At 39.0% G+C, this 12,420-nt stretch overlaps 1 long non-coding RNA gene across 2 annotated transcripts in view; it reads right to left on the bottom strand.

Annotated features, from left to right (window-relative positions):
- The window catches only part of LOC143670487 (uncharacterized), a 139,320-nt gene extending 127,105 nt beyond the window's left edge, over positions 1-12,215 (bottom strand). For both annotated transcript variants that reach the window (XR_013169377.1, XR_013169376.1), the window contains exon 1: positions 12,112-12,215. This is a non-coding gene — a long non-coding RNA (uncharacterized LOC143670487). The remainder of the gene's footprint in view (positions 1-12,111) is intronic.
- Positions 12,216-12,420: the final 205 nt, after the last annotated feature.

The following is a 12,420-nucleotide window of genomic DNA, read 5'->3' as shown; positions in this document are numbered from 1 at the left end:
TCAGATGAGGCAAATGTCTTGGATCTGGGGCATGGCAACGTGCTATCATACTATTATGCTTTCTAGTCCCAACCTTGGTAGCTCCTGGGCAACCTGCCTAACCATTAAACAGCAGACAGTGTAGATATACTTATAGTCTATATATTGTATTATTTTTAATACCTGCTGGTTTTAATGATGGTTGATTAGACTTCTACAGCAATGGTAGATATGAGTGAAGAAGAGGACTAATACTAATTGAATATAAGGGTAATTTTTTTCCTTTTAAGTTTTTTTAAATTTGCACATGCATGTCCTAGGTGAATCAGCTATTCCTTAAGATTTCCTTTATATGCCCCCTTCTAAAAAAATGCCCAGTGAAAGAATAAATGATGCCTAGGCTGAAGCACTAAAAATAAAACATCGGCATCGTACCAAACACCCAGTGATCGGGTCCAATCTTAGTCAACCTGGTTTACAGAATTACTGTCCTTCAAAACCCCTGGTTCTGTAGTAGCAAAGCTCTTCTCACTCCCTAAGACAAAAGAAGCATCCTTTACAGTGGTACTTTCAGTTGCACTTAAATCATCCCTTTATTCAACCAATGTTTGAGAAAATGTACAGTGGTGGGAAAGAGTTAGGGTGTGAGCTGTGTTTGTTAAAAATAAACAAATGCTCACCCCACCTTCTCACCATGACCTTTTCTTATCTAATCTTTTTCTTGGCACCAGTGAGCAGGGCCAGGCTCATTTTAATTAATGACTCTTTGGTTTCTGTACAGGACATAAACCACCCTGCAGCAACCAAACTTCACAAGATCAGAGGCTGCTAATATGTGCAGGGTGAACGAATCTTCATCCATTCTTCTCGGTGCTCTTGCAATACACACAAGTGTGAAATGGCACCCAAAAGGGCTTCCTTAGGCTTTAAGATATGAAAGCATCCAGGGAAAACTAAGCGGTCACCCTACACATAAGAAGCTAGCTTGTGGGTTATTGATTTGTCACCTAGTCTTGTTTAGGTGCAGTTATTGACCTAGTAGGTGTTTGCTGATTTTACGCCTCTCTTGCTCTTAATTTTTTTTAAAAAAACCCTGCAGATAACTAATTTTATCTCATATGCTAATAATACAGATGTAAAAACCTGCAAAAGAAAATGCTCCCCAGGATTAAAAACTCTAGGGTTCCTTTAGAACATATGCTTTTAAAGGAAAGCTGATTTCTCCAGGAGGAGAGCTTTCCTGATTTTGTCTGCTGTAGGATTGAGATACATGGAGCGCCCACTGACATACAATGCAGGAAAATCAGCCGTGCGTGGTAAAATGCCATCATATCGGTGGCTCTCTCGCAAAGCAAGCTCTTATCACTTTGTTCTAATGTCTGCGGAATATATTGTGTGGGGTTTCCCAGGCACCATATCAGTGTCAAAGGGGCTAGACAGAGCATTTTCAGGCACAAGGAAGGAGTGGTCTTTACTGAAGACAATTTGGAGTTTTCCAATGGTGGTGAAAATACAGGTTTGGAGGCTCCAGCTTCATCAGGTAGAGCTACTGGTCTCATTTTGCACAGCACATTTTTTCAGGGCGTGGCTGGCCTGTCCTTGAGACCAGGGCTGCTGCTGCTGAAAAACCTGCTGGGGGGGGGGGGGGCGCATATCTCAGCCCTGTGCTCAACCAACTCTTGGCAGGAACTGCCTAGGATGAATTTCAGGTTTCTAAAGTCTCTCCGCCAGGGATCCAAAATGTTCATTTACTCATGCAAAGCAGTTTGTGTCCACCTAGGCTGAATTTACCAGGGGTCTGACTGAATTTATGAGACTTCAGAAGGAATTAGGGGTATCGGGCACCACCATTATACTACACTGTTGGGAGATACACTTCAGGGACAAAAGTTGTGGCAGGAGCAAGATCCGGGGGTACTTTAACACTGATTGGTGGTCCAGGCTTTTCTGTATAGCTGCAAGGTAGGGGTACCCAATTATACTGTCTCTTTTTTTTTTTTTAAGAAAATGTAGCAAACATTAAGTGCACCTAAAGGGTGAGGGTCTTCATCACAGGTCCTCCCTCAATCTTCTCAAGAGAAGGACTGATGACCACTCATCTCATTATCTCTAAACAAAAAAGAAATTCCCCTTCCAAGACGTAAATTAATCCCCCTTTAATCCCGCTCATTCACTCTATGCTGCAAAGGACCCTAGCTCCAGAAGTGTTTTCATATCGTGGCAGCCCATGGGTTGATCAGTGGATATCTACTGATGGGTTGTGACTGCGTGGTTTCGGGAGCTTCTGCTTGAACACTCTAATTGCAAAGTTCCTTCAATGGATAAACAAACATAGACTGGCCTTTGGGGGAAATGAGTCGCCTGAACTTCAAAGATCACACTCGGCGAAGTGATTTGTTGTACCGTCTGGCGTCTGAAGCACCCTGAATAGCTCCGTTTTTCAGGGAGGTACAGAGGGAAGGGGGCCTTTCTGGAGCTCCCTATTAAGCAGGGGCAACCTAAAGCTTTGGGCCCCCCCCTTCCCTCTTTGCTTTCCAGGCTGAGGAATGCCCCCTGGAATCCTTTGAATGCTCTGCCAGTTTTTGGAATGTCCTCATTTTAATCACTTCACTTCAATGAGCTCATTCACTGATGGTTTCCCACAGCAGAGAATGAAATCTGGGCGGGCCTGCTCGGATTTTAGGAGCCACAATGCCAGGAGAGAACAGGAAAACAGCTTTGCTGGGCTACTGACAGCATTCCTGGGCTCCCATGTCATGGGATTTGGGAAGGGGTTAACAATCTCATTGCTTCAAACCTTCTGCCCAGAGCCATGAATCTACCTTGGAAAGGAACCTTCTCTGAAAATCATACAGGATGGAGAAGGTCCTCAATTTAGAGAGCTAACACTATTTTTTAAAAGGTATTTATAAGGGAAATTATTAGTAAATTGTATACAACCTAGTTCTGCAATTCTGCTGCCCAAAATATTAATGGAGGGGACAGGGCATTTCCTCTATATCAAGGCCTCTAAAAGGGAAAAAAAAAAAATAAGGCACGGGACTTCCTTCAAACTACCTCTGTGTTCAAAAAGTAGCAGGGATAGGGAGAGGAGGGAGGCAGGAGATTTTTAGGGTAGTGAATCTATTTGTATGATAACTTAATGGTGGATAAATGTCATTAGGCTTTTGGCAAAACCCATAAAACTGTACACACACAGAGTGAACCCGCCTGTAAACTCTAGATTTTAGGTAATAATAGCGTATCAATTTATTTCACCAATTACAACAAAAGTACCACACTAATGCAAGATCACAAGATATTAATAGTAGGAAAAATGTATGTTGGGGTGGGGGTGGGGGAGGGAAGGGATATGGGAACTCTGCATTTTTTTCTGCCTAATTTTTCTGTAAACCTAAAATTGCTCTAAATGATAGTCTATTGATTTAAAAAAAATAGCCATGGAGGATGCCTCTAGCATTTACAAATTAGAATATCAACTATCAGGAGAAGAGCTCAGCCATTCCTTCATGAAAACATAAGGTATCTTGCTATGCTTTGCTCCTAGGAGTAAACCAGTTTTTCACAACCAGGTGACAATTTTGCATACCCTGCCCCTGCCCTGGGATGCTTTGTGATAACTGGAGGCATATGCATTTGTCATGACTGGGATTTGCAATTGGTGTCTAATAGGGCCAGAGATGCTGGTATACCTTCCCCAAATCCCAGGACAGCCTACACAGCAAAGAACTACCTGGCCCCAAATGTCAGTTGTGCCGCAGTTGAGAAAGTCTGGGATGGAACGAGAGGCAGGGAGGTGTCTCAACCTGCAGAAGACAATTTGTCATTCCCTACTGTAACATCAAGACTTGCTCAATATATCAGCTTTGTCAGAAATTGGGCTGCTTCACTCAAAAGAAGTATTAAAAAATAATATTGCTCTTATATTTAGTTCTCTTTCCCACTTCCTGTCTCTTAAATCATATGTACCTTGATATAAGTTTGCTTGGGATTCCTCACAAATGTTTACATTGTGTAAGCATCAGTCAGGCTCAGCTGAGGGGAAGGTGGCTGGGGAAGGCATCCTTGCACCCTCAAAGTACACCATCTCCCTGCAAATTCTACAGTGCAAGGTATTCAAGTGTGGATATGACAATATCCATTTAGTATCCATAAAGGACCTAAGTCCCCAGTGTCCAAGCTTCACTCCACATTCTACCATCTGCCCAGCCAAGAGACTTTGCAGAGCTTGAGACCTTTGCTTTTCTCCCCATTTCTTGCCAATGACCATGATGTGGGAAACTGAATCTACCAACTGAATTAGTTGCAATAATGCCAGCAGCTTCAGTGGGTAAAGCCTAAATAGCGGTAGCTTAATGAAGTGATAGGATGTCAGAAAAATATAAGTAGCTTAAGAAAATAAACTTGCTTTCCCCTCACCCCTTTTGCCTTACTTAACAGCCCACCATGGTATTATTGGGCAGGCAGCTCTTATCTCGTGATGATTCAAGGACCCAGGTTCCCACCGCTTTATGGATTTCCCATTTCGGACATGGGTATCTACAGAATGTCTATGGATAGCTGGGGGTCCATCTCCTGTGGTTCTTCTCAGAGAATTCCTTTTTGCTCCTCTCCCTGATTCTTACCCCTTGATGCCCTTTTTGGGTTCTCCTAACTCTTTCTGAGGGCAATTTAAGAACAAGCAAAGCATCATGCTGAACTCGGGTTGGATTCCCAGTACCTGCCCATGCAAAAAAAAAAAAAAGAAAGAAAGAAAGAAAACCGAAGCAAGCAAAGTCAAAAACTGCAAAACTTTTGGGTAATTCCAGCTGATTCAAAGGGCCATCATATAAAGAGAATGAGTCCACCCTTGGGTCCCTCTTCCAGCAGTGAAAATTCACCTGTAGAGCAGGTAGCACACACTGCCTGAAGCAGAAAGATCTGTTTTGACATCAGACGAAGACTAGCTTCAGTTTGGGATACTAAGTTAGGTGTGTAATACCTAAAATGTGGATAAATATGCAAGATGAGGGAAATATGTTTTCTTCCCAAACGCTTACTGGTTCTATCCCCAAAACAGAATGAGCTAGACCCAGGATGCTTGGCTATTGCTATATACCTCACTTGCATGTGGCTCTGCTCGATATAAAAATATTTCCATGAGAAGGTGGCCCCAAGAGTAATATGCATGATTTGTCATAGTTATTCCCTCTGCTACATTCAACCTATCTCTAAATTCTTACCTCATGGTTTCCCAGAATGCAGATAATCCCAGTTCTCCTTTTTGTTTTCTTATTTGTTTTTCCTTTAACACCTTTCTGACTGATAGAAGGTTACCTGAACACACTTATGACTTAAGCATTGTAATTCCACTAATTCCTGATTCCAGCCCCTTCCTTCCAATCCATTTCACCTTTTACAGATCTTTCTAGATTTCTTATTTCTGTAGATATTATTTCTTTCCTCCTTGGTACCAGCTAGTTTGGCTCCCAGAAAGCTAATAATTTGAGAATAATATATTAATAAATGTACATATTCTCTTTCATTCTGCAAACTGTAGGGGTTGAACCTTCCTTAACTGCTCTATGGATTGCACCACTTCCTTGCTATTCCTATATATCAAGAATAAACCTGCTAACTTGGCATTTGAGGCTGTGTGAAATCTTGTTAAGTTGTTTCTGTCTACCTTTGTTGACCTCCTCTGCTCAATGCACATTTCTGCTGAACTGAGATTATCTTCTAGTCTAATATGCAATTCTTATTTAACCCTCGATTATTATTGTCATGTACAGAATGCCCTCCCATGTCCTTCCATCCACAGAACTGGTACAAAGCCTCAAGGCTCAATCTAAGACCCACTGGCTCCATGAAAAGCAAGTTTAACTGTCCAGTTCTCATTGTTTCCTTCTCTTCTGAGCTCTTACTATGATTATCACTCATGTGGCCTTTGATTATCCTAAGAGTTTGAAGTTTGAAAGGATCTTGTAGGGGATTTCCTTCAATTCTTTAATTTTACAGGTGAAACAAACAGAATCAACATAACATCATTGTATTGTCAGATGTAAACTTCTGGTCTGCATAGCTTTTATTCCACGTATCTTTTTCTCTGTCCTACTAGATAGCAAGGATTGAGTCGTATTCCTCTGACTTTGAAGCTTCATCTCACTGTGCCAAGTGTATAGTTATAGGGACCTGATCTGTCAGTCTCAGCGATTCTTCTTTACATGTTATTTTTATTTATTTATTTATTTATTTATTTATTTATTTATTTATTTATTTTTATTTATTTTTTTTTTACACACACTTCTGCGATTTGGGATTTACCAAAAAAAGTCTCATGACTGGCTGCTGTTCTGAGGGATTTGGAAATAAGCTGTGAATTTAGCTATCAAATGTCAAGTTCAAGGTAAGGAAGCAGTAGAATCCTCTTTCAAACTGTGGCAGGCAAGTTCATTTCCCCTGCTGTGGAACTACATTCATTTGCATCCATTCATAGTTACTTCCCAGAGGCAAGCGGCTGGAGGCCTCATCACTATGTGATGCAAGTGCTTAAAGGTGTATATCCATTTTATCAACACCCCAAACCATCTCTTTACTTATATCCAGCTATTTGCAACTTCTACTGTTCTCCTTAACTCAGTGCATAAAATACACAATTATACGTACATGCAGATACTAATTATATCTTTATTTCCTTAGAGGTATTCTCGTAAGTAATGAGATGTGACCCACTATCTTTTTTTCTTTATAGGGAATATAGGGTCCATAGCCCAAACATGATCATGCTGGTACCCTTACACTGGTATCTCATTTTCTGGGACCTATGTCACTCTGGTATTTGGTATTCATATAAATGTTTCTGAGAATGGGGTTATTGGGATAAATGTAGTTCTTCCAGAAATTCAAATATCTTCTTTATCTCTTTAGGGTTCATGGCCTCTGTTCTACTCAACTTCAATCCAGCCACAGTGGAGCCCAAACTCACACACCACATATGTACTATATGTTGTTCAGGGTTCTCTAGAGAAACTACCCACAGCATATACGTATAGATAGAGATTTATTTTAAGGAATTGGGTCACCTAATTGTGGGGGCTGACATGTCTGAGATCCACAAGGCAAGTGGGCAGACTGGAAATTCCAGCAAGAGTTGATAATGCAGTGCTGAGTCTACAATCTATGGGGGCAACCAGCAAGTTGGATGCTGAGAGAGGAACAGAGGTGTGGAATATCTTCTGGAAACCACAGTTTCTGCTCTTAAGGCCTTCAGTGTATTAGACTAGGTCATCTCCTTCACTTAAAGTCAACTTTTTTTATGCTAATCATATCTACGACCTAGCTCTACCATAACATCTAGCTTAATGTTGGACCAAACAACTGGACACCCTAGCCTAGTCAGGTTGACACATAAAATTAACCATCACATAGAACCACCGGAGGGGGCAGAGGCATCTTCTCTTTCCTTACAGGCAGTAGATGCATTCTTGAAACATGGGTGTCCATCCCGTAGAGACTGGAAGCAGTGCCAAGGTTATTCTAGAAACATACTTGAGACTCTGCAACCCAATCTGCCTCTCAGCAGAAGAGAAGCCATCTGAAATATTAATATTTACCTGGACAACTTTCACCTAATCTGAACTTTAAGGAGTGTCCCACAAGAAGGACATAATCCCCAGCTGCTGAGTTGGGCTCTCATCTTTCCTCTTCACCTCTCCCAAATTATGTCAAAATGCCTGGTGAACAGTTTCATACCTAGGGCATGCTCCTAATGTTCCACCTAACTTGTTAAAACTAGAAATGCCTACAAAGAAAATAATATGGAATCTATCAGGAATCCCTGGGTCCCTCCTCTACCTTCTCCTACAGAACCTGACAACTTTCTCTAGTTTTCACCCTTCATCTATGCACTCTCACCTCCTCTAGTATATACTTATCAAGCACTTATTTTAATGAGTGTATTTTATCATTGTATTATCTTTTTTATATCCTGGAAAATATCCTTCAATTTCTAAATAAAGCATCAGAGACTTGTGAAATGATGAAGGGGGAGGAAAAGATATTGCATAATTGTTAGAAATCTTGCTTACTTAGCCCCAAATTAAAACCGCTATTACTAATAACTAAAATATCTTTCATAACTAGGCTTTATATGCTGTATTAGCAAGTGTTCCATACTTTTTCATTAGATTTTAAATTAGTTTTATTGTCTATTAGTAGGGGGGCTTTTAATTACTGTTCAATACAAAAGATACCATATGCCTTGTTGGAATTACCTTTCTAGAAATTCCACATGTGAATGGACTCAGGATAGTCAATGGCTATTAAAAACACGTAGAAATGCAGTCCTTGGGCTTTCCAAAGACCTCCACTCAAAGATACCCAGGGCACGGACAAGTTAATGCAATAGTGAATTAATGGTGGTCTTATCTGTTCCTTGTCCTGAAAAAAGACATAAAAACCAGTTGTGGGAGTGAGCTGGGTCTCTATGTTATCAGCAGGCCATGTACCTAAAGGCTTGGGTGACAGGTCCAACCCACACAACTTCAATAAAACGTGCAGTTCTACTCTAAAAATGTACATAGACCACCACCATCTCTGTAGAATTGGAAATGCCAGAACTTGATTTTAAACTGTAGTACAGAACAGAATCCATTCTGTGTGAACAGATGTGGTCAAAATACATCTATTTTGAGATCAAATTAGCTATCATTTGCAATCCCCCTTTAAAAATGTATGGAATATAAGCATTGTCAGGAACTAAAGCATCAATAAATTCATATGAGATTGCATATTGAGATTAATTGCCTCCTGAACTTTTCTCTGTATACTTGCTATATTAAATCAATAGCAGATATTTCATCAGAGGAACACAGCAGGTGACAAATTTTCATTGGCTTAATATGAATAAACAGACACAATGATAAAATAGATTCTTGTGGTAGATAGGATCATTTTTTCACTAAAAATCAGAGTGATCTGATGAATTTCAGTTATGGGACTTGACTGCAATTATTAGATTTGATATTATTGTATATTTGCTTAGTGTTAAGAGTAAAAGCCCAGGAGAGTCACACATGATCTTTGCAGAAATAATTAATTATTAGAACATGGTAAGTGGGCTCCCCCACCCTGCCCCAGGATATAAACATGACTGAATGGTTAAAATCCAGTTTCATACCATCAGTGAGAGAGAAAATTGACACAAATAAAAAGATGAGACATGAACATATTAGAAAATGCTGGGGCCTAAAAGTGAAGTAGGAAAAAAAAAATAAGGGAAAATATTTATGGATTTGAGGCTGCATATTTTTTTTTTCGTGTAAGTCCATTCTTTGAAGAGCAAATGAAATGTCATTGTCATTGTATAGCATCAGTTAATTAAGGGTCCAGAATCCAAATAATTTAATGGAAGTTTAGAAAGATTGATTACTACTACTGTCTGTTTGTAATTACTCTGGAGCACAGTTTATTTATATAGTTATTTTTATTTACAGTAGCTAAGGTTCTTGTCATTTCCTTGGATAATCTAAAGACAGATTAATTTTTCAATTACAAATATAAATGTCTGTGTCAGAAAAATGTTAACTATATTTTAATTTACGGTTTTCTTCTTATTTGGAGTTGGTTATTACTCTATTTCTATTTTGAGAATATTAACCCTTTTTTAAAATATCCAATCCAATTAAATATTAAATGTTCTAAGATTATCTGTCACCAGAAATAAAACATGATGTCTTTAAGCAACAAGTTCAAAGAGCCTCAGTGTTTTGTCAAGTTGCCTAATAAGAAGAACATTCTATGTGCCATTAAAACACTTTTGAGTTAAGCTTTAAAGAGTTTAAATGTGGTAGGATGGAGATTAAAGGGTTTGGTCCAACGTTTATCATCTGATCGAGATAGGATAGCAAACATATTTCATATAAAAGGGATTATTAATAATAGCAAAAGACAATGAAAAGATAGAATGTAAAATTAAGGAGTTAGCATTGATGTGGCTCAAGAGGAAAATTCATTCAACAAAAATTAATGGGAGGCTGTGTCTTATCCTAGCGTTATTTCTAACTTCACTGTAACCTTGAAACAGAAGTCCCTAAGTTCTCTGGAGCCCAGTTGCCATACACTAAGGAAGGCGGACCGAAAGGGAGGGGCATGGAGATGGTAAAACTTTGTGATTCTATTGTTGGGAATAATGCAAAAGTCACTACCTCTTCAAGGAGTTGATAAGCAGGAGTAGTGAGAGATTTTCCAGAAGGGAAGATAACCCATGCAGATAATAGGAAAGTATCCTCGCTACCTTCTTTCCTTCTCTCTCCACATCCCTCTCTGAGTGTTACAAGAATTCAACATGTAATGCACCCTCTCCATGTGTATGTACAGGAGGAACCCAAATAACCTCCACGAAGCAAAACCCCAAACGAAAATTGACAGCCAGCTTGCTGTCTTGGTAACATTTGCTGTGATTGACTACTCTTCATTTCCTAAAATTTGGTCTCTCCTAGACTTTTGTGGCATCACTATTTCTGGCTTTCTTTTGACTCCTCTTTCAGATCTTCCTCATTGTGTTTGCTCTCTGCTTTTCCTGAAGAGTTCCTGTTCTTAATTACCATATCACAGGCTCTTTCACACTCCACATACCCAAGCAATTTCATGTTCCAATGCTTCTAAAGTCTCCATTTCTGCCCCAAATCCTTTTCCTAAATTTTAGCCACTCTCTCCATCACCTAGTTTTTCACCAGAGCAGACTTAACTAATTATCTTTTTCCCTTGAACTGTTCTGCTTCCAACGTTCTTTGCTTTAGTGCTATGAAGTCCCCCACCCATTTCATTGTCTGAGGATGGAAATGGTCTGAACAATTTTCCTCCAAAATTTATCACCAATCCTTTTACTTTTCTATCCCAATGCCACCTTGCAGTCTAAATTGGCAACATCTCACACAAGTATTAATACATCAGCCTCCTATCTGATCATTTGTCTACAATTTTGTTCTCTTCCAATACATATTGTACACTGCAGCTAGTGTTTTTACTAAGGAGCAAATATTGTTAATAACATCCTACACTCACTAAAGAAGCATATTTTTCAAATACACCCATGTTCATCGAATTATAATGTGTGTGCCGTCGGAAGCTGATTCCTGGTTTTTAGGAACATTCTTTGTCATGCTCCAACATTGTTCAATAAGGACTTGAACAATGATAATGAAAATCAACCGAAATTGCATATGCAGAAGCTAGAGAAAACTCTTTTCAAAGAACTAAAAATGCATGTTCTAATGAACTACAAAACAACAAGAAAAAAAAACAGGAAAAACCAACTACATTTGAATTATAAGATTTGAGCATCATAAAAGGGGAGGGGAGAATATGATTTAAGCATGCCAAGTATAAACTTTGTCTTCTACAGTGTTTAGGCAACTTTAACTAAGACACATTAGTAGACATCACTGTCCCCTCTGATGAACTTCTAAACACTGCTATTTTTAAGATGAGTTTATGAAATTCTAGGTTTGTTCATAAACATATGGGACACTGTAGTTGAGAGTTTGGTCACTCAATCCACAAATTTATTGGTAGGATGTGAATAGTATTTTTACCAGTCCATTTAGCTATGATTAAGTTCTGGGAAATAAATTCATACTAACCAATCTCAGAATTGCAATGAACCGTTCTTGAACAGAATAGGGGACAAGCTATCAGAGGACACAATTTAGAAGCAAGCTGCATCATCCATTCCTGTATGACCTTGATGAAGACAAACAATGTCCCACACCCACTGAGCACTTACTATACAAGGCTCTTTGTTAAGCACCTTGCTTTTATCAGTTCATTTACTTCATTAATCCTGAGTGGTAAAACTGTATTTCTCTCACTTAGTGGATCATGAAACCAAAACTGATCTGAGTTAACTGACAAACCCAGCCAAAATATCCCATGTAACAAGAATTGACTCCAAAGTCATGTTCTCAAATGCTCCAATAAACAATCTAAAGTTACTTTACTTATTTTTTTAACCTTAATTTACTTCTGTGTAAAAACGGATAATAGCTACCTTACTTTGCAGAACTTGGGGGAACAAGCAACATTTATTCAAGTATGGTAAACTTCAAATCTCTCTAATAATATGAGGTATTACATTTATTATTTTAAACTTACAAGCAAGGTGTGTGTTGCAAAATGTCCAAGACTGTCTTCTTTTCAGGATATTCTTCCTTGTTGATCATCCCATCCAGGAAAACCAAATGTGATGCTGGGAAAAGTTGAAATAAGAATAAAGGGAATTTAGGGTAAATGAACATTTCCATTCAACACTAGGGCATTGTCCCAAGAGCAGAGTCATCAGAACAAGCATTTCCTAAATCAGCTGAGATCAAAGGATCTGTGGCCAAAGATGCTTACAAAACATTGCATATGATAGTTGTTTCATGGAGGTCCATAAACACAATGCTGTGCAAATACTAAGAT

Source organism: Tamandua tetradactyla, chromosome X, assembly GCF_023851605.1.
Source record: "Tamandua tetradactyla isolate mTamTet1 chromosome X, mTamTet1.pri, whole genome shotgun sequence".
Taxonomy (NCBI): domain Eukaryota; kingdom Metazoa; phylum Chordata; class Mammalia; order Pilosa; family Myrmecophagidae; genus Tamandua; species Tamandua tetradactyla.
This window is presented reverse-complemented; position numbering and strand designations above follow the sequence as displayed.